This window comes from Bidens hawaiensis, unplaced genomic scaffold (assembly GCF_021521415.1).
Source record: "Bidens hawaiensis isolate Kalapana, Puna unplaced genomic scaffold, B.hawaiensis_p1.1 tig00010504_1, whole genome shotgun sequence".
NCBI lineage: Eukaryota > Viridiplantae > Streptophyta > Magnoliopsida > Asterales > Asteraceae > Bidens > Bidens hawaiensis.
In genome coordinates, this window is record NW_027491802.1 from 295612 (window position 1) to 300552 (window position 4941).

Consider the following 4941-nt stretch of genomic DNA (forward strand, 5'->3'; position numbering starts at 1 on the left):
CTAATTACTTTAACTAATAAACAATTAAGAATGCTTAGATTAATTCAGATGATAAAGATAACTACTTAGGCTAGAATCCCCAAAATTACGGTTATTAATTAAATGAAAAACTCAAGTTATGAAACTGAGATCATGAAATAGACCCTTGACAGAAAACCCAAACAGGACCCTTGAATTTCAAGAATACGCTTATGGATTTCTAACAAGTTTTAACACTCATCATTTATGAATTAAATTTCCTCACGGTTATTTAATAGCTTATATCTAAGTATCTTTATGACGAAACCTACCTTACAGCGCGGAATTCAAATATAGCAAACTTAATTAACTTAATAGACTAAGCTGACAATCAAATCTAGATGGACTCCTTACGGAGAACTAAATCTAGTAATCCCGACAAGCAAAAGATCTATCAACAGCCTATCACCTTATAGCTCTTTAGACTAGCAGCTAACTTTTATTTGTTTAACTGATTTTATTGTTTCCATGATTTTAATCGATATTAATCACAAACTAGTTAAGAACACACAGTAAATGACCTAACAAAACCCTATCCTATGAAACAATCAACAAGGGAAATGTGAAACAATAAATCCAAGTAAACAAAACCAAGCAATCATACGCATTAATTAAATTAAGCTCAACAATTTACTTAGAACATAAAATTCATAACGAAACGAAATCCAAACAAAATCAAACCGAACAATGGTTCATCACGACCTAGGTAGTTTATGGAATTTAGCCTAACATCATAAAGTCAAAATCAAACAAAATAAATAAAACTGAAAACATGGTAAAAATCTACTAAACGAAAGATTAAAGGCGATAAAACCTGTAATCCCCAAACGTGAACGTGTAACTCTTCACCGACTGTCCTCTTGCCTTCAAAATCATCATGAAACTCGGAAATATGCTCCAAGAACTCTAAAAATCGGCTGGTGGCTTCAGGTTATGTTCAGGTTTAAGTTAACCATGTTTAAATACCCAAAACAAGGCCCAACTTGAAGCAAAAACGAAATAAAAATTGTCCAACAGCTCCTAGGCGCCGCTACGACCAGGAGATGGAAGCCTAGCCGCACAGCACAACGTGTCTCCATAAGGGGGCTGGTCAGACCGGCCCGGTCTGACTAGTTCTCTGATATGATCCTTCCTGACGCGTTCCGAATATTCGTTTCGGCTCTTTTTAGCTCGTTTTTCGTCCTTTTTGATCATGATCAACTTCCAATGCCTACAAAACATAAAAGTGTTAGTAGTATACAAATCTCGACTAAAAACGAACGAAAACTATTAAAATATTAATTAAAATATACAAGGGAAACATAAACATTTAGAACTATATCATGTACTAATGGCCAGATGTGGATGGCTTCCTAGTCTTAACTCTATATTAAAATGAATAGTGGTTGCATATTATTTTATCTAATAATACCTTACTGATTAGTTGATGTGGTTCACGAGTCCTTAAAATGTGACTGCAAATTTCTTTTTGTATCTAACATTATTAGTGATCATGGATTCAAATGGCCATTAGTACAAAAACTCAAAATTTTGTTTGTTGCAAAATCCATTAAAGTGAGCTGCATATGTAGGTCGGTAACATACCGAAAAACCGGTACCGAACCGGTATTTTTGGTTCCGGTACCAGCACCAAATATTTTCATATTTCAGGATTGGGAATTTCGGTACCGGTGTATGGTATCAATCTCTTCCCTAAACGAGATGACATTGGGTCATATTTATAAGCGCTTACTTTTAAGTCGGTAACTGCAGTTTTTAATACATCTAAGCACATCTTTATTATTATATTCTATTATATTAAAAAAATTGAGTTCATGATCTTAGTTAGGGGGTGTAAACGAGCTACCAGAGCCTGAGTTCGACTTAGCTTGACCAAGGCTTGTCTTGACTTACAAAGCTCAAGCTTGAGCTCGGCTCGTTTGAGCTCTTTTTATAAAGCTCGAGTTCAGCTCATGAGTTGCTTTTCAAGCTTGGGTCGACTTGCTTATTATATAATAGATAATTTATATATGTTAATTACTTTTATATATATAGATAAAACCTTAAACAAGCATGAGCTCGGCTTGAGCTTGGGTAATACCTTAAGCGAGCCAAAGCTCCTCTTGAGCTCGATTGTGTAGTGTGAAATTAATACATACAAATTCAAAAAGTTAAACACTTAAAACAATTACGAGTCACGTTAAGCCTCGACAGGCCTAAACGAGCTTTGCATAAAGGCTCGTTTAGGCTCTATAACTGAATGATTGTTATTGTTTCATACATTGGTGGCGAAAAATCCATCTCCGGCTTCAAGTCACAAGGTAAGCAGCCCACTAAACTGGTCCATAGGTAATATCCATTCTAGTATTCATCCCAAACTTAACATAATCATAGAGCCACAACAAACCTAGATCGAACCTGCACCTCCCCAATAAGTGCAAAACTCTTTTAAAGTCTCTTTATAACTCCCAAAAATTGGCATTATTGATTAGAATAGACAAAACTGCCTAAACAAATAACTCATTCCAAACAGTTCAAATCTCAACAAAGATTCCAGCTTTCTAATGTTCCTGATCCAAACGTAGGTGGACTTGGTTATAAACAAACTGGTTGACTAAGTTGTTGACTTGTAGATTTGTATTGATTGTGACTTAACTAATGACCTTGTTGTATTTATGAATTCGAGAGTTTGGCCTTCTTTAATATACCTGACTTAAGAAATCTAAGATGACCAAAATACCAAAAATACCCCTGCACCATAACAATCCAATACATTCTTATATCCAGTGTTTTGACTTTGTTTCAACTGCTGACTTTCACTCTCCCGTTGACTTCGTAAACAATGATCATATTTGTCCATATTGAAATAACCAAAAAGCCCCTGGTTAACATTTTTTCATGTAACAACCAAATTATTCAATTTTATTGACCTGATTAAGGATTGAACATCTACCACAAATTTTTTAGCCCAATTTAAGCTGAAAAAATGGTTTCCAACACCTAAATTCTCACTTATCAACCCGAGTTTTTTTCAAACTTCCACCGGGATGTAGGAAATTCTAGGCTGATCAGAGAAGTTAATTCCTCTGTAGTCAAGTAAGAATATTTCAAAATGCCCAAAATACCCCAGCATAAGAATTTTCGAACTTGCAAGCTGGTTATTCAAATTTCTTTGAGCTTGGTCTCGTGAATAGTTTTTCAAGCTCAAGCTTGGCTTCGGCTCGGCTCGTTTTTTGTTTCTTAACTAGAGTTTATACAATTATGTGTGTGTGTGTGTATGTATATCATCATTTTTATACATAACATAGTAAATATAATTTTATTATAATTATACATAATAACTATTAATATAAAAATATATAGTTACATTATTAATTTATAGTCAAATTATAATAGCAAAAAACAATTAAATAATAGGCCCGTTCACGATTAAGCTTGTTTAGTATCAGTTTAGTTACAGTTTGTTTACGAGTACATATTACTTGAATTAGCAAATAATGTGGGTTTTTTGGTTTAATCTACAAATATTATCATATCGAATGTGTGGCTCGAAGTTTTTTATTTCAAGATCCGGTTTTAAAACAAGGTTGTATTTATTTGTAATGGTTGTAATTTAAGTAGGGGTGGGGGTGTGAAGAAGCCGAGCCGAGCTTGAGCTTGACTATGCTTGAGCTCGGCCTGTTTTGACATATGAGTGAGCGAGCGAGCTCGAAGTAGTCTCATTTCGAGCTCCTTTTCTGTAGCTCGAGTTCGGCTCGTCAAATTATTTTTCAAGCACGGTCTCAGCTCATTTATTATATATTAAATATATACATTTTCATTAATTTTTATATATTTTGAGAAAAAAATAAACATGCCTAAGCTCGGCTCGACCTTGACTGGGATCTTTGATCTGTTTGCCAAAATCGTTATATTTGATCCGTTTGCCAAAATCGTTGTTTTGACCTGTCAACTAAATCAACAAATTTTGACCCGTTTGCTAAACTAAGACATCATGTTCCAAATTCCAAGCTATCATTATGTGTTTTTTTCATGAGTCTAGTATTAATTTGTACTAATCCGCAAGTTATTATTGTTAATTTTTACCAGCGTGCTAGGACGTTGGCTCATAGTAAAGCCTATCATGGTCCATTAAGACCCAATAATATCTATAATTGTTCACTAAAAACTAGCATGACTATTGAGATACAATATAGACAATAAGACATATAATCTATTATTGCTCCTTACGATATAATTTGACCCATTACAACCATGATAACCCTTTAAGGCCCAACATATAGCCCATGAAAGTCAAAGAGTTTGACTAACTAACTGGTATTAGTTATCAAACAGTTAGAGAGTATATTTGACTTTTGCCCAGATGGGTTAACAAATTGTGTATTTTCTCTTAATAACGTGTTCGGGAACATATCAACCATGAGTATGTTTTGTACTCAGATTGATTTAATAGTACATACTTTTGAAATTATTTAAAATGATACCGTTTAAAATAAGACGATATAAACATTTCTATATCAATTGCTTGTATTTTTCATAATGTTGTTGTTCAAATGTTTCTAGACAAAGATATAACTAGTGAACCCCTTGAAGTCGGGGCTTGATTGGTTGGTTTAGGAGGTAAAATTGGCTAAGGGGCATGTATTGCAGTAACTTCAAGTCTTAAAACTAACCTTATACACTCACATTTTTTGTTGGTTGCAGTTTTAATCTGTTCAATAAAAGCCACCGGATATGCAAATTGTGGGTTTTCTTTGCCCGTTGGGCCTGTTGACCCATAACTACAAGAAAAAGAACTCACTAGAAAATCTCAAAACATTACTGCTGGTAAAGTGGCTTGCAAACTCATTTAGTTAAGGATTTGAACCTGACCCATGATCTAACTTGTTTGACCTTCTTACAGGGCATTATGGATGTCAAGTTTTTGATAAAATTCTGACAAGA